Raw genomic sequence first — 22,749 nt, 5'->3', positions numbered from 1 at the left:
CAGGAAAGCCGTTTGCTCCTTCTTTCTCTCTACTCTGTCTGCCTCTCTACTCTGTCTGCCCTTCTACTCTGTCTGCTTCTCTACTCTGTCTGCCCTCCGCTCCAGGACCCAACCTGCTTATATATAACACCTAGCCAATCAGCTAAAAGGTCACCCCTGCACGTGGGAAGCGACCAATCAGCTAAAAGGTCACCCCACAGGCAGGACACACAGCCATGCCCCAAGGGGAAGACACTTCCTGAACTTGTTTACCACTGCCCTCGTCAGGGCATTGGTCTGCAGTGCTGTTCTAGACAGCCCCATAGATCGTTAGGCGCTCTCAACAACTAGCTATCCTTGATGTGCAAGCTACGCCTAGGGATCACAATATGTTGGCGAATGGCATAGTCTGAACAAGCAGCACAGATGTTGCAGTAGCATAATTATTCCAGTTGGGCCAGTAACCTCACACTCCATCAGGTTTGCAAGCAGCTCTCTTTGAAACCTTTTTTGTCATTTTTTTGTCTAATGCTGGTGGAACGGACTACATTGAAATGAACCATGTTGAGCACCCCATACAAAAAAGTTGTTGATTCAGACTAACCCTAAAACAACCTTACGCCTAAGCATAAACCTAGGCCAAAGCATAAGCCAATCTCTAACACTAACAAAATCTTAAGAGGGGCGGGACTGGGGCCTGAGGAGTTAAACCTCCTGTAGCTGCCCGGCTGCCAGGGACCTCGAGATGGCCGCACCTCAAGCCTGGAATACACACACCTGCTACCACATACGTACACGTGGTGAGCAGCTCCCGGGCAGCCAGTGTGCCATTTGGCGCCAGGCTCCGCCTGCTGGCTGCCCAGCCAGGCAGTTCTGGAATTTTGGTTCTTTCATATGCTGCTTGGGTAGTTCCATGCTGAACCCACAATGCTTTGGGGATGTGAATCAGTCCTAAAGATTCTCAATGGCAGTAAATCTTCCTCTGAAGAACCTGTAATCACTTTATAATGCAAACCACCGAACACCAGTTCATTCTAGAGCCAAAATTCCGGGTTTGTCCAGCAGGATGTCCCCATTGCCTAACAGGATGAGGGATCAGCAGAGGGGTCACAGAAGGCAGGATCATGACATTGACTGGCATTCGAGAACCATACCTGGGGGTAGAATGTGTCGAGGATGGGTGGGCCAAACCCCGTGGGAATTCTGACCCCACTGGATGGCTTAGGAAGGCCAGTGGAGACAAGACAGGAGGCACGACAGGCTATGGGCTGTGCTGAGCTGACCCAGAGCAACCACTGGCATGCTTAACACTGGCTGGGAACAGGCCTGGTTGGGGAGCTACAGGGAGGCCCTGGCTGGGTGGAGTTTCCCACTAAGGGGCGCAGGAGCTGGAAGGGGACTGAGTTCTGGTCGGGTCACAGTTGTAGTCTCCCTTGGCACAAGTGTGGATTGGGACTTGACGCACTGGGCCGGGTTAGACCACAGCACAGTATGGTGTTCTGGAAGACCAGGGTACATGTGGGATGGGCTAAGCTAGGTTTCAACCCCAACTGAGCCAAATATGAGCTATATGTGGGTATGGATGAGCCGTGGCTGGGCTGAAACTTCCAACAGCAGGGACCAGAATGGGTTGAAGACCAGTTAAGAAAGGACGTTGCTCCTGCTGGAGCAAGAGATGAAATGAGCTGTGCTGGCCCATGGACCTGCTGGTATGCGCGAAACCTAACACCAGGAGTGGGTCTGATGGAGGAACCTGAACAGTTTCTCTGGCAGGACACTGACCCTACAAATAAGCGCAGGAAGCATGGAGGTAAACAACCCAGAAGAGGCTATGGAAAGTGTCCCACTGGAATACATTTGGCTCAGGTTGGGTGCGGACCAGGTTGAGTCAGTTCACATCATCCACTGGCAAGTCTGAGAGCTGGAGCTGGGTGGGGGTTGGGCCAGGTTCAGTTGTGATAAAAACAGTACACAACACAAAATGCCCAGGTGAGGCTGCCTGTGCCAGTTAGGAACGCAGCACCCAACCAGCACACCTCCCACTGGTTTAGGTGAGGGCCAAGTGTGTGATTGGCAGAGCCAGGATGGACTGCAATACTCATTAGTTCCGGTGGAGGTCAGGGCTGAGAATAGAACCAACCCAGCAGTTGCAACCACCAGCTGATCGGGGTGATGGACTGTGGCGGGCACTGTGCTTGCTAGCACATATAGGATTCTGGTCTGGAAACACCTCAAAGTTTCTTTGGGGATCCCCAAATCAAAATGAAGGAATCAGAACATTAACCAAGAAAAGATGAAAGATGGAGTAGATCAATCAACCACCTCAGCTATATGTTGGCAGCGAAATACTGGACAAGGGGAGACACTATGATGGACGATGTCAATCAGTGGACTCTGCACCAGCCTCATCGTACCTGGATTGTTGCTGATGGTTTGTTGGAGCTTTTAATTGATCGGGACGATACTCTGCTGGCTCTGTCTTCAGACCAGACAGGGTCTCCCTAAGAAGCTGTTGATCTTGACTGGAAAATAGGATGCTGGACTCTATGTTTGTTATATGCTTGCAATGAGGGAATCCCAACTGAACTTGAGCTGTGGTTATGCAACAAGGTGGAGTAATCCACCATGGTGGGAGGGTTTGTGGAGGGGTGGGGAGAATCCCAGTACCTATGAAACTGTGTCACGTAATAAAATGTAATTAATGAATTAAAAAAATCTTAAACCTAACCTACACTTACGCCAGACCGTAGGCAAGGCCTAAGCCTTACTCTACAACTAACTCTAATTATAACCCTAACCTTAACATTAACCCTAACCCAAAACCTAAACTTAAACATACAATAAACCTAAGTCTATACCTAAGCTTAAACCAACCCTAAACCTACCCTTAACCCTAAACCTAATGCTAAACTTATGCCATATCCTAAGCCTACTCTAATCCTAACCCTACACCTAAGCATAAACATAGCCCTAACACTAAACATAAACCTAAATCTAAGCCTAAACTCTAATCCTAATCCTAAACCTAACCCTAACCTTAAACCTAACCCTAATCTTAATCCAACCCTAGCACTAAACCTAACTCTAACCCTGACATTAAGCATAAGCTTAACCTTAAACCTAAATCTAACCTTCACCATAACTCTACCTATAAACATAACATTGAACTTAAGCCTAACCATAACCCTATCCCTAAGCCTAATATTAAGCCTAAGTCTAATACTATGCCTTATATTTACCCTTACTCTAAACCTACCACTCTGCCTAACACTAACATTAACCCTAAGCCTAACCCTGACCCTACACTTGACCTTAACCATGCCTTTCAGCCTAACCAAAAAATTAACCCTAACCATAACTCTAACCCTAAATGTGAGCTTGATCTTAGCCCTAACCATAAGTCTAATGCTGACCCTGATTATGACACTGAGCAAAACCTAGGTCTAAGATTAATTGTAGGCCTAAATATAATCCTAACCAGAACAATTACCCTAATACTAACCCTAAGTCTAAGCCTAATACTGACTTGACTTGGAGTGTGCATTTGTGACTCACACAATGTTTCTGAGGGTGTGTTGAAGGCATTTTCATATGAGCTTCCCTGAGTTTGTCCTAGAATGTCTCTTCCCCATTTGGCAGGGCATATCTGTGGCCATTTCTACATTGTCTCAGGAAGGACATTAGGGTCCTGAGCAGGTCCTCATTGCTGCCTGTATGGGATGATGATGGAATGATTTGTGAGGTCATCTCTGTGTGTGTTTTGAGTTGTCAGGTTATGCCACTCAGAAGCCCACATTTGAATCAGTGGAATCCCTGAAAGTGTATCAAGGGTATCACCTTGGTATCTCCTGGTACTTCTCCATGGGTGTGTAGCACAACACTAGTGACTCTAGAGGGCTCAATGACTCTCTGATGGTGTCACAATGGTGGCAAGGTGTGTCAATGATGACACTGAAGGTGTGTCTAGGACTTCAGGGGCACTATGGGGACTAGTGGGATCTGCCCAAAGACACTAGTGATGATTCTGCTCATCTCTAGGGTACCTTCTGGAGCATAATGAATGACTGCCTAACTGCAATTCTCTTAGTTGGCTAAGGAATTTCCAGGGGAACAAGCCTGCACTGTTCTTAGCGTTGTCCCATGTGCCCATATATTAAGGATAAGGGTTTCATATCTTTTCACACTGATGTAAATCTGCTTGCATTTCCATGAAAGTCCAGAGTTAGACCTACAGGTGAGTTTGAGAAGTTTGTGGGAGATTAGGGGATTTCTGTGGCATGCCTATCATGGATTCGTTTGTTGTATGAAGCTTTCTTGGAATTGATGTGGTAATGAGACCAGGACATCTCAAGCATTGCCACTGAGTCTCTCCTGGGTTTTCTGTTGAGGTTGCTGTCAGATGAGCCCAGTAGATAGGATTTCACTGTTCAACAAAGGCATCAGGAAGGTATCTCAAGGGCATTTCTGAGTGTGTATTCAGAACATCTTGAGAATCTGGCGTTGTCCATCATGTAACTGGAATCATCGTCTGGGTGTGGCGGTTGTTGTGTTATGTGTGCCTCCACGGAAGGCTCTAAAGGATCCTCAATGCAGCTGTGAGAAGGCATAGGGGACTCCAGGAGGTTTGTGAATGTATGCGTTGAGTGCCTTGTGGTCCCCTCGAGTTACACCAAGGGTATCTTGATTCTTGTGAACTGCATGTGTGAAGGTCTGCCTGGGGCATCTGACCTGGGTTCTGCAAGAAATTAAAGTGGCAATTTGGGGACATGTGTCAGGGTTGTGGGAGAGCTTCACTAAAACATCAAGAGGCAGTCTGGGGACTCCTGAGCATGATTTGTCATTAGCTCTGAAGACCACAATGTAGAGTCCTTAAGGAATTGGGAAGGACTCATCTCTAGGCACATCTGAGTGTCCTCAGATGGAGAGGGTGTGGTACATGATCCCTAGGAAAGCCCGGGCATCCTCACAAGGAACTCCCAGGAAAAAGACAAGGTAAGACAAGAGTGATGGTTTCTCTGGTTTGTCATTTGTTCCCACAGGGATTCTCTTGTGCCTTGTTTTTAAGTGAGTGGGCCCCTAAGGTGTACTCAGCCCTTCTCTAAATGGATTCTAAGGGCACGTGTGAAGGCTGCTGTGAGACGTGAGGGGGGCTCACTGGAAGTGCAGGAAGGATATCAGTAGAGAGCCTCTGGTGTGTGCCAAGATAATCCATAGGAGATTTCACAAAGGCGGCCAAGTGGGCCCCTCCTGAGCCTCTCAGACCTCAGGTGAAATGAGATTGTCTGGGGTAGGTTTTCAGGGGACACCTCTGGAAAGGGGCAGCATGGAGTGTTTGTTTAATGATTTGAGAGTCCCTTGCACTGAAAATTGACACGCTGAACACACCAATATTTTAAAAAAATCTAGATTCTTGCTTATTGCACTAAGAACTCCACATCCAGAGAGAACTATTGCAACCAAGTACTTTTCTGCTACCCTTGAAAACACCTGATCTGTTACCACATACAGCTGAATATGTTTGCAACACAATACAATTCAGTGTTTTCATGAATGGCATAGTCCAAAAAAAGAGCAGAACAACGTTTTGGTCGCAGAATTATGCAGTTTGGGTCACTATGTTCACCCACCATCAGGCTTACAAGCAGCTCTCCCTGAAACCCAGTTTTATCACATATAGTTTCATGCCCATATTACTCATTGCATTGAAAATAAGCATGTTGATCATTCCATTCAAAACAAGTTTGTAGATTGTCACTCAATTCGCTGAAAATGCCACGTCCAGAGATTACCAAAGCAGCAAGCCCTTTCCAGCTACCATTGAAAACAAATACTATGGAACTACACAGTTTTAAATGTGCCTGTGAAGCCAAAGGAATTCAGTGTGTTGGTGAATGGCATAGTTTCCTAGGAGCAGCATAGGTATTCCAATGTCAATACTGCTGCTTTTGGATCATGAACCTCATATACCATCAGGCTTATAAGCAGCTGTAGCAGAAACTCTGTTTTATTACTTCTCGACTAATGTACATAGAGACCATTATAATAAAAATCAAACGTGCTGAGCACCGCACACAAAACAAGGATGTAGATTCTCACTCAATAAGCTAAGAAGTCCACATTCAGAGAGAAGTTCAGTACCCAAGTATTTTCAGCTACCATTGAAAATAACTACTCTGGCGCCACATACTGTGGAGTGTGCATTTGACAGCTAGAGAACTCAGTTTTTGATAAATGGCATAGTCCCAAGCAGCAGCAGTGAAAGAATAGCAGCAGTGTTGCAGTGGAAGAACTACTCCATTCGGTCACTAACTTCACATATCGTAAGGCTTAAAAGCAGATATCCCAAAAAATCTGGTTTTATCACTTCGCTTCTAACGCCCATAGATCGCACAGTATCAAAATGAAGCAAGATGAGTACCAACACAATGCAAGGCTGTAGATTTGCATTCAAAGTACTAAGAACTTCACATCCAGAGAGAACTTCAGGGCTCACTTTTTAGCTCCCACTGAAAACAACTGCACTGCTGCAACATACAGCTAAGTGTGCATCTAACACCTAGGGAATGCAGTGTTTTGGTGAATGTCATATTCCAGAAGCAGCAGCAGAAGATTTCTATTGGCAGATCTGCTCCATTTGCGTCAATAACTTTACATACCTTCAGGCCTAGAAGCAGAACTCCCAAAATATCAAGTTTTGTCACATTTCATTAAAACCAAAATAACTCATTGTATCTATTTATTTATTTTACATTTTTTCCTATTATTATCACTTTATGATACAATTCCCTAGGCTGCTGGGATTTCCCTTAACCCCTTCTCAATTTCCCACCCCCACCTAGTTCATCTATATCATTACTAGAGTATAGTTCTTCATACCCAGTCATATGTCCATCATTTCAGGCATGGACAATGGCAGAGAGTGCAGCATCCTATTGTCAAAATACAGTAAACAATTTCATTGGGAATCCATCTTTGCTTCGTAAGTAAAGATGCATACTGCATTTTATCTTCACATTTGGATATGTTAATCACTAATACACAGTTACTGCACATCGGCTTAAATGAAAAATCACAATACAAAATCAACAGTAGGAAGAAAAATAGAAATTTCCAATGCCATGAAGTTCAATAACATGTTACTATATATGACAGTCTCCATTGCACAGCTATTATACATCCCCTTAAATGAAAACCACAAAACAAAATTAACTGGAAGAAAAAAGAGATTAACAACACCATGGGAGACTTGCAAGATGGCCGATATAAGAGGATGGATGTGAGGGAGTTCACAAACAGAGAGGGATAGAACGCGACAAAAGCGTAAGTGGAGCAGCATAGAGCTGCAGGGAGTAGAATGTGAAGTTCCCTGGACAGTGTGGAGCCAAAAAATCCACACAACGCGGAAGAGCAACCAGGAAAAAACAAAATAAAATAAAACAAAAGGCAGGGAAGACGGTGTCCTGCTCCAGACCTGCTGAGTCACATTTAAGTGCAGCTGGCAGGAGCCACAGTCACCAGGAGTCACACCCGCCACAGCCGCCAGGAGACTCAGCCGAGGCGAAGGTCCTCACCAACGGCAGAGACAGACTGCAAGAACCTGAGGTTTGAGTGAGCTGGGTGGGGGTGGAAGTGGGTCGAGACTCCGGGAGTTAACCCTCCAGGGACACGCACAGAGCCTGAACATCCTTGGTGCTCATCTCCCCACCCCTCCCCCCTGAGATTCCAGCGTCTGGGGACACAGGGCAAGTGCCTTGAAACTGCCAAAACTGTGTCTTGGAGGTGACGCACAGCGGTCCTGTGAGCTGAGGAGAAAGGAAAAAGGCACACTGAATACTCCCCCGTGCCTTGCAGACTGGCCCACAGCTAGGCAGTACTGACCCGCAGGAACCCGCACACACCTCTGGGCTGGACGGTCCCCTGCAAGCGCTGGGGTGGGTGGTCCCGTGCTGCTGGGGTGGGCGGACCTGCGCAGGAGGCGCTTCCAGAGAGCACCTGGAACACCCCACGCCTTACAGTCCCTTGCTTGTGAGACGCACCAGGAGGGCACTGCAGACCTGCATGCAGGAGGTGTTCCCAGAGAGCACCTGGAACCTCCACACGCTGCAGTCCCTGGCACTGCAGACACACCGAGAAAGCACCTAGAATCCTCCGTGCCCTGTGATCCCGCGCACAGGGGGCGCACACAGAGAGTGCTTTCATTCCAACATGCCCTGTGGTCGCATACGTGTAGGGGATGAACTGAGAGTGTGCTTTGAATCCGCTGGGCCTTGGAAGTGGCGCCCTGAGGTCCAGTGTACTGGAGATGCACCAAAAGTGCCTTGAAAATTCCCGCACCCTGCTACTCCACACCTGCAGGCTCCGATCTCTACAGGATAGTGCTTGGAGACCCCTCAGAACATTGGTGCCTAGGTCTCTCAAAAAGAAACACTAACACAATGGGAAGAAATACCAGAAAAGGTAATGATCCAGATGAGAGAGCCAGCACCCAACCAATAAAAGATCAAAAGCCAATGTCTATTTTGGAGATGCGAGATGAAGACATGGAAGAACTACCAGACAAGGAATTCAAAAAAATAATGTTAAAATCTGTCAGAGACAATGAGAAGAATTGGGAGGACTTCAAGGAATTCAAGAACCACATAGTGACAGAAATACAACAAATGAAAAGTAAAATCCTTGACTTAGAGCACAAAATTGAGAGCCTGACCAATAGAATAAATACAGCAGAAGAGAGGATCTCTGAAATGGAAGATGCACAAAATGAACATACCCAGCTCATTCAACAGCTGGAGACAAGTCTGAACAAAGCCAATAAGACAATACAAGAAATGAAAGACAACCTCAGAAAATCAAATATTAGGATTATTGGCCTTCCTGAAGGAGTGGAAAGAGAGTCAGGAATGCAAATGGTACTCGACGAAATTATACAGGAAAACTTCCGAAACACTTGGAACATGAACCCTGCCCAAATCCAGGACGGTCAGAGGACTCCCAGCAGCTATGACCCAAAGAGATCTTCACCCAGACATAGGGTGCTCAAGTTCCACTCCAACGAAGACAAAGAAAGAATCCTGAGACAAGCACGAAGCAGAGAAAAGATCACATATAGAGGAAAACCAATCAGAATCACTGCTGACTTCTCTGAAGAGACCTTACAAGCAAGAAGAGAATGGACAAAGTTCTACCAAATCCTGAATCAAAACAACTGTCAACCAAGAATAATGTACCTAGCAATAATGAGAACGAAATCAGATACTTCCATAGCAAAGAGAAATTAGAAGAATATGCCTGCACAAAACCAGCTCAAAAAAATCTGAGAAATGCACTAAATCCAGGAAAAAAAGGAGGCAAATCATAAGCAAAGATGGCAAACAGGAAGGTCTCCCCACTAAAGTCCATACAAAGAGGGGCAAGTACACAGATATCAACACCCATAAAAACACATACGTATGGCAGGGCAAAATCGCAACCTCTCAATTTTAACTCTTAACACAAATGGCCTAAACTCACCAATCAAAAGGCATAGATTAACGTAATGGATCATCAAACAGGACCCAACTCTCTGTTGCCTACAAGAGACACATCTGACCAGAAAAGCCTCTAAGAAGCAGAAAGTGAAGAGGTGGAAAAAGATATATCATGCCAATGGATGAGAAAAAAAAAGGCAGGGGTAGCTGTCTTAATTTCAGATGATATAGACTTCAATCTTACAAGCATCAAAAAGGACAGAGAAGGTCATTATATAGTGGTGAAGGGACAGATCCATCAGGAGGTAATTACCATCGTGAACATATATGCACCAAATCCCAATGCAACTAGCTACGTGAAGCAGTTACTTACCGACTTAAGGGGAGACATAGATATGCACACAACAATTGTGGGTGATCTTAACACTCCACTAACAACAATAGACAGATCAACAAAACAAAAACTCAACAAAGAAACAACAGAACTCATACAAACAATAGAACAAGTGGACTTGGTACACATTTATACAACTTTTTATCCTAAGGCCACAGATTATACATTTTTTTCAGCAGTGCATGGCACCTTCTCCAGGATCGACCACATGATAGGACACAAAGCAAATCTAAATAACTTCAAAAAGATAGGAATCATACCATGTACCCTCTCAGACCACCACGGAATGAAATTGGAAATCAGAAATTCAAAATGCCCAAGGAAATACAGAAACTCTTGGAGACTGAACAATATGCTATTAAACGAACAATGGATCAGAGAAGAAATTAAAGATGAGATCAAAAAATTTATGGAAACCAATGAAAACTCTGACACAACATTCCAAAACTTGTGGGACACTGCAAAAGCAGTGCTACGGGGTAAACTCATCACAATTGGAGCTCATGTCAAGGCCCAAGGGAGGCACTAAACACAGGAACTAACCACACACCTCCAGGAATTGGAAAAACAACAGCAGAAGAGCCCCACACACAATAGGAAACAAGAAATCATCAAAACAAGGGAGGAAATTAACCAGATAGAAATAAAAAAATATACACAAAATCAATGAATCAAAAAGCTGGATTTTTTTGAGAGGATAAACAAAACAGACACCCCACTGGCCCGACTGACAAAGAAAAATCAAGAGAAAGCAAGAATTAACAGCATCAAAGATGAAAAAGGCAACATAACAACAGACACCGCAACTATTAAGAACATAGTTAGAAATTACTACAAAGCACTGTACACCAACAAATCAGAAGACCACCAAGAAATGGAAAAGTTCTTAGACTTCTACCACCTGACAAAACTTAGCTTAGAGGCAACAGATGACCTGAACAAACCCATAACTGAAGCAGAGATTAAATCAGTGATTAAAGATCTCCAAACAAAGAAAAGCCCAGGCTCAGACGGCTTCACTACAGAATTCTACAAAACATTCCGAACAGAACTAACCCCAATCCTCTACAAACTCTTCAAAACAATAGAAAAGGAAGCAACCCTTCCAAATTCATTCTATGAAGCCAACATTACCTTAATCCCAAAACCAGAGAACCAACAGAGAAGGAAAACTACAGACCTATCAGACCTATCTCTTTGATGAACATTGATGCTAAGATTCTCAACAAAATCCTAGCCAATAGAATTCAAAAACACATCAGACAGACCATTCATTCGGATCAAGTAGGATTCATCCCTGGAATGCAGGGATGGTTCAACGTAAATCCATCAATGTGATACAGCACATCGAAACACTGAAAAACAAGAATCACATGATAGTATCAATAGACGCAGAAAAAGCCTTCGACAAAATACAACACCACTTCCTGCTAAAAGCCCTAACCAAGGTAGGCATAGTTGGAACAATTCACATCATAATCAAAGAACTATATGAAAAACCCAATGCCAGCATCATACTGAATGGAGAAAAACTGGAACCCTTACCACTGAGATCTGGAACAAGACAGGGATGTCCACTTTCTCCACTGCTATTCAACATAGTCTTAGAGGTACTCGCTGAGGCCATAAGACAAGAAAAAGAAATCAGAGGAATCCAAATGGGAAACGAAGAAGTCAAGCTTTCACTACCTGCAGATGACATGATTCTTTATGTAGAAGAGCCAAGAGACTCAATACAGAGACTACTAGAACTTATACAAGAGTTTGGTAGAGTGGCAGGGTACAAAATGAATGAACAAAAATCAACAGCCATAGTGTATGCAAACAGCCCGAAGATGGAAGAAGATTTAACCAGCAAGATACCATTCAAAATAACAGAGAAAAGTATGAAGCATCTGGGAATAAATCTAACTAAAAATGTAGGAGACCTATTTGAAGAAAACTACAAACTACTTAAAAAAGAAATTGAAGGAGACTTCAAAAGATGGAGTAACATCCCATGCTCCTGGATAGTTAAAATCAATATCATTAAAATGTCTATACTGCCAAAAGAAGTATATATTCAATGCAATCCCAATCAAATTGCCCAAAATATTCTTCATGGATCTGGAAACAATGATTCAAAGGTTCATATGTGTTGGGAGCACTGCTTGTGTGCCCTGCCCTAAGATGGCGTCTGGACCCTATTTCCTCTTGGAGACAGGTTTCAGGAAGTGCCCTGTGATTGGCCCTTTACTGCTTGCCTCAGGCATATAAGCTGATTGGAGGATTGAGAGATAGCCAGGGGACTTGGGGGAGGGGTGAGGATGTTCTCTGTGTAACGGAAATAACAGACTTAACTGACTTAACTGAAGGCTTCTGGGTAACGGATTTAATGGATAGGAGGGATATATAAGCCAGGGGCTTCTGCCCCAAAGTAGGAATTGAAGGTTGGAATAAAAGTGCCTCTGAAACGCTCTCCAGTATCGGGCGATTTCTTCCGCAGGAAGGGAGACACTGATATCTGGCGCCGTGACTCAGAAGTCGGCTGGTGAATACCAGGAAGGCAAGTAGCTGAGCAGATCGCTCAGGGAGCCGTTTATAATGGGAATTAGTTTACAACTGAGACTTTTGCTGAGGAAGCCGCACTAGGCGGGAACGTGCACGTCAGGTTCGCAGGTTAGCAACAAGAAAAAATAAAAAAAAAATAAAAAAGTTTGCAGTTGGCGACAATAAGGTTCACGGTTGAGTGACTAGAGAAAAGTTAGAGCAATGAGGAATTTGTCCTCCATGGTGCGAATGCAGCACCTGCTTCAGAGATTGTTAATTGAGTCAGAAGAATCAGACTCGGAGGGTAAGGAAGATGTCTCTGGAAGTGAGTCTTCTGAGGATCCTCCACCCATTAAAAGCTTGGCTAAATGCTTTGCTCTGATAGCAGTTCTTGGGATGCTGATTTTGTTAGTCAGGCCTTATATTGCTACAGGTGGCCGCTTTTTGATTCATTCAGACCTCCATTACCTGACCCTAAGTTTTCTGTTGCCTGGTTTTCTACCTTTTAAATATCTTTTTAGTATGATCAGAAAGAAAAGGTCAAGAAAAAAAAATGATTTTACAGAACTTGTCCTCCAGACTTGCAAATTGTACTTTGGAAGGTATTTTTTGTGATAAATGTTTGGCAGGCTAACTTTATCTGTATATCCATGGCCCATGGCAACTTTTGGGAAGTTAGAATTGAACAAGTAATACAAGACAAATCTCTTGTAATTCTTAAGGTTTCATTTGTGATGTTTTAAAAAATGTGAAATTTTATTGCAAATAATTTGTTATAGAAGTGAACTCTAATTCACAATTAAATTATTTCAAGGTATTATTTCAGGTTAAATTAATGTGGTATTTATTGTATATAAAGCATTTTTATAGTTTAAAATAATTCTTCTGTTTTTGGCTGGTTATCCAACTTCTCAAAGCTTTAAATTGGTAAAGATTTTGTATTTATTTTAAAGGTATTTGAGTGATGATTTCATATCAATAACGAAGTCTAACCTATAATGTGTTATACTAACAACAACAAAAACCTTCTTCCAGATATTTTTAGCCATCCTTAAAGGGGCATCCAGGAATTCAAAAGTTTCCAATTCTAGGGTTTCCCTTGGTATTCTTATGAGGCCTCAAGAATGCCAACGGATTTATCTCCCATTTTATGGAGACAGTTAATCAGGTTGATTGGATTAAGATTATTGCCAAATGTAGTAAAATTCTGTCGGGTCACTGTTGTATACATCCATGGAATTGTGAAGGTTTAAATTTTAGTTTGTACTTTTAATGATTTAACTCTATAGTTACATCTGGTTGTTCACTACATATTCTTAGGATAGCTATATTACTGGGAAGACTAAAATTAGCATTCTTGCAATGATTAAAAGATTTCATAACGGTGACTTTCCTTTCTCAAGGTCTTTGTTCAAGACTATTTACTTGATGACTTTTCAGCTACTGATTTCGGGAGAACACTACTATTACTAAGTTTGATTGAGAATAAGTTTTTTTAAGTCTCCAAAAGCATGTGTCTGTGTGTGTGTGTGTGTGTGCGGGCACGCACATGTGTGTCTTAATGTTTGTCTTCTGTATATTCTAGCTTTTGTGAATTAAGTTTAAACTTCCTGTAGGAAACATTTTAAAAAGCAGGTAAATTAATGCATACACATAATTTGCATAGCAACAGCAAAAGCAGGTTGCCTTGAGCTCTCAATTCTGCAGACACTCCCAGAGCTTTCTGATAGGATAGTAAAAATATCTAAGTGATTTTAAACCTTTGCTACAAATTCATTTACTTTGAATAAGATTACTAGTTAACATGGATTTCTTAAATTTATGTAATTTAAATTACTAATAATTGTTTTCAAAATATATCATATCATTGATACATTCATTATGAACCTGTATTCCTGTCTCATTTATAACCAGAAGTAGGCCTTAGGGATAAATGTTTAGTAAAGCTATTATTTGACAGTTTTCACTTTATACTAACCCTATAAGAGTAAGCAACCTGGTACCTCAGACCCAAGGCCCAGATCCCGTCCTCATTTGGAGGCAAGGATCAGTCTATATTTTCCCAAAAAACGAAAATGGTCCAAGGTGGATTCCGGAGAGGCTTGTCCAGCAAGCTCCTGCTGCTGAGTCTTGTGAAAGCTTGGGTACTGGCCAAGATGATGGCACTTGAATCGGAAGATCGACAGGACAAGCAAGTATATTAGGCTTTTATATATTATAATATATTAGTATTTGTTAAGCACCTAGGTCCTGATATTTCCTGCTAGTTTCTCCTTAAACCAGACTATCAGATTTTCTGGTGTGTGAGCCCAGCTGTTGGGGGTCTGGAGCTCTTTTTATAAATAGCTCAATTTCTGCCCATGCTTTTTCTTGGAAGGTGGCATACCAAGAGTTTTGTTCAGACACTGTGCAGCTTAATGCTGCTGCAGGAAACCTCCAGTGGAATTTAGGGACAGGCAGTGGGGATCTAAAGGGATGCCTCTCCAAAGTTATTCAAGGAGCCGATGAGCCTTATGTTGATTTTGTAGCTAGAATTACTCAAACTGCCTCTAGAAATTTTGGGGAGATGGAGTCAGCAATGCCTTTGGTAAAGCAGTTAGCGTATGAACAGGGTTAAAAAATGGTGCCAAGAGGCAATAAAGCTGTGGAAGCATAAAAAAATAATAAAACTATGCTATATAAACAGAAAGGGGGAATAGGGATCAATATAGATCCCCAAAGGACAAGCTAGTTATTATTTTTTCAGGTGAGTATTAATATTAGTAATTCTACTTTGCCATCACCCTGCATTGTATTGACTAATTAGACATTAAGAAAATTTCAGCCTTATCCCGAATCAATTGGAGCACTCTCCAGGTCTGTGTGGAAAAATTAGCCACAAATAAAAACAGTACATTTAGAGAACATGAGTATTCCTACCAAAATCCTATGCAGAGTATAACCACGAATTCTTTTGAGGTGAAGCCTCTGTTTGTGCTGTGGAAGCAGCAATGTCCATGATTTTTGGAGGCCAGTTGCAGAATTGCTTTTACTTTTATTCAGGTAATGATACTTTTGAGAGCTCAGTAGCAGTGGTTAATTGCATTGCTTTTCTTTTAGGTCCACTCCTGTGTGCCTGAGGCATCCGTTTGTGTTTCTTGTTAGCAATGCTAATCAGGTAGGGATTAACTTAACTTGTGGAATAGATTGTTTTCTTTCAGAATGTTGGAATAAACCAATTACCCGCTGGCTGTGATGATGTGCCTGCCCACCTATTTTCCCAGAACGATGACAGTTAAAGAAAAAGACCTGTCAGTCCACCTGCAGCCAGAGTATGACTTCGGGGTTACCGCTGCCACCGGAGGTTATGACTGTAAATGCCCTGGTGTGGTATCGGTGTCTCCCATCCCGCAGAAGAAATCACCCGATACTGGAGAGCATTCCAGAGGCACTTTTATTCCAACCTTCAGTTCCTACTTTGGGGCAGAAGCCCCTGGCTTATATATCCCTCCTATCCATTAAATCCGTTACCCAGAAGCCTTCAGTTAAGTCAGTTAAGTCCGTTATTTCCATTACACAGAGAACCTCCTCACCCCTCCCCCAAGGCCCCTGGCTATCTCTCAATCCTCCAATCAGCTTACACGCATGAGGCCAGAGGTAAAGGGCCAATCACAGGGCACTTCCTGAAACCTGTCTCCAAGAGGAAGTAGGGTCCAGGCATCATCTTAGGGCAGGGCACACGTACAGTGCTCCCAACAACTTCCCCTTTTTGCTTTATTAAGCAAGAGACCATGCCTGTCTTAGGTGTTTCGAGTCCAGGCTTTCCTTACTCGTCATGGGCAAACCGCGTGGCTAGGAACGTGGCGCCTGTCTTAGGTTGGTAAAGCTTTTTCGGATACTTACCCGTCTCTGGCTACCGGTCCAACAAGCCTAGCCAGATTTCTGGGGATTCTCTGTTGTGAAGGGCAAGCACAGCTTGCACTATCAGACACTGTATGAAGCGTCCGCAGACCCCAAAGAAATAATTAATAAGATAAGGCCCAGGCCTACTATATCGGCCCATTGGCTTGCAAAGGAAAGACCCTTTAGTATCCAATTTGTCCATTGCTCTACCATGGCAATCTCTACTTTGGTGCTGTTTATAACGGATAACTCTCTGGACAAATTCAATGCTCAGGACCCATTGGTGACAATAGAAGGAGTAACACACAATCCAGGTAGACTAAGCACACAAGAAGTTCCCATATAATGGAGCTTATACACATACATAAATAGCATTATAGATAACATCACGACTGCAATTAACTTTAACATCTTCTTCCCATATTCTATAACTATTACTACTATAATTACAATTTTTTTATCACTACCTTATCAATAAATGCAAAAGCTGATATATCTGAACAACTACCCCTACTGGTGCACAATACCCAAGCATTCCAGGGCAGGGCAGATGCAAGTTGAACAGGATTACCATATGTGTAATTATATCAAACTGAACATCCCAAGTCCCATACAAATAAACCGTGTAAATTATCAAACTAAACATCTCGAGTCCCATTCAAATAAACTGAAAGGCTTCTAAATAGATTAGCTGCAAGTTGGAAACTGAGAGGACCTCAGATAACATGTCCACCTGTTCTTAAGTCAAGTCCACTCTTCAGCTCATGATTAGCAAGCCAGTCCAAACATGTTGGTTAAACTGCTCCTGTGTCTGAAGAACCACAGAGATCTGCCACACCAGGGCGTACACAGTTGTAACCGCCGGTAGCTATTGCTGTTACAGTGGCAGCAGTAACCCCGAAGTCATACTCTGGCTGCAGGTGGACTGACAGGTCTTTTTCTTTAACTGTCATCGTTCTGGGAAAATAGGTGGGCACGTACATCACCACAGCCAGTGGGTACTCAGTTGTATTCCAACATTCTGAAAGAAAACAATCTATTCCACAAGTTAAGTGAATCTCTGCCTAACTAGCATTGCTAACAAGAAACACAAACAGATAAAAGCAATTCTGCAACTGGCCTCCAAAAATCATAGACATTGCTGCTTCCACAGCACAAACAGAGGCTTCACCTCAAAAGAATTCGTGGTTATACTCTGCATAGGATTTTAGTAGGAATACTTATGTCCTCTAAATGTACTGTTTTTATCTGTGAGAAAATTTTTGGAAAAGGTAAAAGAATGGCCACTATTCCTAAGGTTTAATTAGTCAATACAATGCAGGGTGATGGTACAGTAGAATTACTAATATTAATACTCACCAGAAAAATAATAACTAGCTTGTCCTTTGGGGATCTATATTGATCCCTATTCCCCCTTTCTGTTTATATAGCATAGTTTTATTATTACTTTTTTTTACGTTTCCACAGCTTTATTGCCTCTTGGCACCATGTTTTAGCCCTGTTCATACGCTAACTGCTTTACCAAAGGCATTGCTGACTCCATCTCCCCAAAATTTCTAGAGGCAGTTTGAATAAGTCTAGCTACAAAATCAACATAAGGCTCGTTGGCCCCTTGAATAACTTTGGAGAGACATCCCTATAGATCCCCACTGCCTGTTCTAAATTCCACTGGGGGTTTCCTGCATCAGCATTACGCTGCACAGTGTCTGAACAAAACTCTTGGTATGCCACCTTCCAAGAAAAAGCATGGGCAGAAATTGAGCTATTTATAAAAAGAGCTCCAGACCCCCAACAGCTGGGTTCACACACCAGAAAATCTGATAGTTTGGTTTAAGGAGAAACTGGCAGGAAATATCAGGACCTCAGTGCTTAACAAATACTAATATATTATAATATATAAAAGCCTAATATACTTGCTTGTCCTGTCGATCTTCCGATTCAAGTGCCATCATCTTGGCCAGTACCCAAGCTTTCACAAGACTCAGCAGCAGGAGCTTGCTGGACAAGCCTCTCCGGAATCCACCTTGGACCATTTTCGTTTTTTGGGAAAATATAGACTGATCCTTGCCTCCAAATGAGGACGGGATCTGGGCCTTGGGTCTGAGGTACCAGGTTGCTTACTCTTATAGGGTTAGTATAAAGTGAAAACTGTCAAATAACAGCTTTACTAAACATTTATCCCTAAGGCCTACTTCTGGTTATAAATGAGACAGGAATACAGGTTCATAATAAATGTATCAATGATATGATATATTTTAAAAACAATTATTAGTAATTTAAATTACATAAATTTAAGAAATCCATGTTAACTAGTAATCTTATTCAAAGTAAATGAATTTGTAGCAAAGGTTTAAAATCACTTAGATATTTTTACAATCCTATCAGAAAGCTCTGGGAGTGTCTGCAGAATTGAGAGCTCAAGGCAACCTGCTTTTGCTGTTGCTATGCAAATTATGTGCATGCATTAATTTACCTGCTTTTTAAAATGTTTCCTACAGGAAGTTTAAACTTAATTCACAAAAGCTAAAATATTTTCTGACCAACAAACAGACAGTAACACATTATAATAATTTTAAACAATTTATACAGATGACAAACATTAAGACACATGTGTGCGCGCACACACACACACAGACACATGCTTTTGGAGACTTAAAAAAAATTATTCTCAATCAAACTTAGTAATAGTAGTGTTCTCCAGAAACCAGTAGCTGTAAAATCATCAAGTAAATAATCTTGAACAAAGACCTTGAGAAAGGAAAGTCACCGTTATGAAATCTTTTAATCATTGCAAGAATGCTAATTTTAGTCTTCCCAGTATTATAGATATAGTGAACAACCAGATACAACTGTAGAACAAAATAATTGAAGGTGTGCAAACTAAAATTTAAACCTTCACAACTCCTTGGATGTATACAACAGTTTGACCCGACAGAATTTTACTACATTTGGCAATAATCTTAATCCAATCAACCTGATTAACTGTCTCCACAAAACGGGAGATAAATCCATTGGCATTCTTGAGGCCTCATAAGAATACCAAGGGAAACCCTAGAATTGGAAACTTTTGAATTCTTGGATGCCCCTTTAAGGATGGCTAAAAATATCTGGAAGAAGGCTTTTGATGTTGTTAGTATAACACATTATAGGTTAGACTTCGTTATTGACATGAAATCATCACTCAAATACCTTTAAAACAAATACAAAAGCTTTACCAATTTAAAGCTTTGAGAAGTTTGATAACCAGCCGAAAACACAAGAATTATTTTAAACTATAAAAATGCTTTATATACAATAAATATCACATTAATTTAACTTATACCTTGAAATAATTTAACAGTGAATTGCAGTTAACTTCTATAACAAATTATTTACGATAAAATTTTACATTTTTTAAAACATCACAAATGAAACCTTAAGAATTTCAAGAGATAAAATCGTTTTTTTTTCTTGACCTTTTCTTTCTGATCATACTAAAAAGATATTTAAAAGGTAGAAAACCAGGCAACAGAAAACTTAGGGTCAGGTAATGGAGGTCTGAATGAATCAACAAGCGGCCACCTGTAGCAATATAAGGCCTGACTAACAAAATCAGCATCCCAAGAACTGCTATCAGAGCAAAGCATTTAGCCAAGCTTTTAATGGGTGGAGGATCCTCAGAAGACTCACTTCCAGAGACCTCTTCCTTACCCTCCGAGTCTGATTCTTCTGACTCAATTAACAATCTCTGAAGCAGGTGCTGCATGCACACTGTGGAGGACAAATTCCCCATTGCTCTAACCTTTCTCTAGTCACTCAACTGTGAACCTTATTGTCGCCAACTGTGAACCTTTTTATTTTTGTTTTTGTTTTTCTTGTTGCTAACCTGCGAACCTGACGTGCACGTTCCCGCCTAGTGCGGCTCCCTGAGCAAAAGTCTCAGTTGTAAACTAATTCCCATTATAAACGGCTCCCTGAGCGATCTGCTCAGCTACTTACCTTCCTGGTATGCTCCAGCTAACTTGTGTCTGAGTCACGGCACCAGATATCGGTCTCTCCCATCCCGCGGAACAAATCACCCGATACTGGAGAGCATTCCAGAGGCACTTTTATTCCAACCTTCAGTTCCTACTTTGGGGCAGAAGCCCCTGGCTTATATATCCCTCCTATCCATTAAATCCGTTACCCAGAAGCCTTCAGTTAAGTCAGTTAAGTCTGTTATTTCCGTTACACAGAGAACCTCCTCACCCCTCCCCCAAGTCCCCTGGCTATCTCTCAATCCTCCAATCAGCTTATATGCCTGAGGCAAGCAGTAAAGGGTCATTCACAGGGCACTTCCTGAAACCTGTCTCCAAGAGGAAGTAGGGTTCAGGCATCATCTTAGGGCAGGGAACACATGCAGTGCTCCCAACAGTGTGGCAGATCTCTGTGGTTCTTCAGACACAGGAGCAGTTTAATCAACATGTTTGGACTGGCTTGCTAATCATAAACTGATGAGTGGACTTGACTTAAGAACAGGTGGACATGTTATCTGAGGTCCTCTCAGTTTCCAACTTGCAGCTAATCTATTTGGAAGCCTTTCAGTTTATTTGAATGGGACTCGAGATGTTTAGTTTGATAATTTACACACTGGAGAAGCCTTTCGGTTTATTTGTATGGGACTTGGGGTTGTTCAGTTTGATATAATTATACATATGGTAATCCTGTTCAATCTGTATCTGCCCAGCCCTGGAATGCTTGGGTATTGTGCACCAGTAGGGGTAGTTGTTCAGATATATCAGCTTTTGCATTTATTGATAAGGTAGTGATAAAAAAATGTAATTATAGTAGTAATAGTTCTAGAATATGGGAAGAAGATGTTAAAGTTAATTGCAGTCATGATGTTATCTACAATGTTATTTATGTATGTGTACAAACTCCATTATATGGGGACCTCCTGTGTGCTTAGTCTACCTGGATTGTGTGTTACTCCTTCTATTGTCACTAATGGTTCGTGAGGATTGAATTTGTCCAGAGAGTTATAATTTGACTTAGGAACTAAGATCCTAAATTATAGCCATAAATAGCACCAAAGTAGAGATTGCCATGGTAGAGCAATGGACAAATTGGATACTAAAGGGTCTTTCCTTTGCAAGCCAATGGGCCAGTATAGTAGGCCTGGGCCTTATCTTATTAATTATTTCTTTGGGGTCTGCAGACGCTTCATACAGCGGTTGCTAGAGCAAGCTATGCTTGCCTTAACAACAGAAAATCCCCAGAAGTCTGGCTAGGCATGTTGGACTGGTAGCCAGAGACGGGTAAGTATCCAATACAGCTTCACCAACCTAGGTCAGGCGCCACGTTCCTAGCCATGTGGTTAGCCCATGACAGGTAAGGGGAGCCCAAACTCGGAACACCTAAGACAGGCATGGTCCCTTGCTTAATAAAATATGAAGGCGGAGTTGTTGGGAGAACTGCTTGTGTGCCCTGCCCTAAGATGGCGCCTGGACCCTACTTCCTCTTGGAGACATGCCTCAGGCATGTAAGCTGATTGGAGGATTGAGAGATAGCCAGGGGCCTTGGGGGAGGGGTGAGGAGGTTCTCTGTGTAACGGAAATAACGGACTTAACTGACTTAACTGAAGGCTTCTGGGTAACGGATTTAATGGATAGGAGGGATATATAAGCCAGGGGCTTATGCTCAAAGGAAGGAACTGAAGGCTGGAATAAAAGTGCCTCTGAAACGTTCTCCAGTATCGGGTGATTTCTTCGGCAGGACGGGAGACACCAATATATCTGGAAACACAAAAAACCACGAATAGCTAGAACCATCCTGAAGAACAGGAAATTAGCAGGGGGAATCACAGTTCAGGACCTCTGGACATACTATAGGACAGTGGTAATCAAAACAGCCTGGTACTGGCACAAAGAATGAGAAGAAGATCAATGGAGCAGAATAGAAACACCAGATGGGAACCCACACAGATACAGCCAAATAATCTTTGACAAAAAGACAAACGATAATCCAGGCAAATGGGAAGGTCTGTTCAATAAATGCTGTTGGGACAACTGGATAATAGCTTGCAGAAGCAAAAAGATAGACCCACATCTCTCACCATACACTAAGATCAAATCTAAATGGATAACAGATCTAAACCTACATCCAGAAACCTTCAAACTTCTGGAAGAAAATGTTGGAAATACTCTGCAAGATCTAGGGGAGGTCCCGACTTTCTAAGAATGACACCAAAGGCAATAGCAATCAAGACCAGAATAAACAAATGGGACCTCATCAAACTAAGAAGCTTCTGTACAGCAAGGGAAATAATCAACAAAATAAAAAAGCAACCCACAGAATGGGAGAAGATCTTCACGCACTACATAGGTGATAGAGGGCTAATCTCCAGAATATACAAAGAACTACAAAACAACCAAAATGTCAAAACAAACAAGCCACTCAAGAAATGGGCACGGGAAATGGGCAGCCACTTTACAGAACAAACCCAAATGGCAAATAAACATATGAAAAAATGTTCAAGTT

This window comes from Ochotona princeps, chromosome X, assembly GCF_030435755.1.
Source record: "Ochotona princeps isolate mOchPri1 chromosome X, mOchPri1.hap1, whole genome shotgun sequence".
NCBI classification, from domain to species: domain Eukaryota; kingdom Metazoa; phylum Chordata; class Mammalia; order Lagomorpha; family Ochotonidae; genus Ochotona; species Ochotona princeps.
This window is presented reverse-complemented; position numbering follows the sequence as displayed.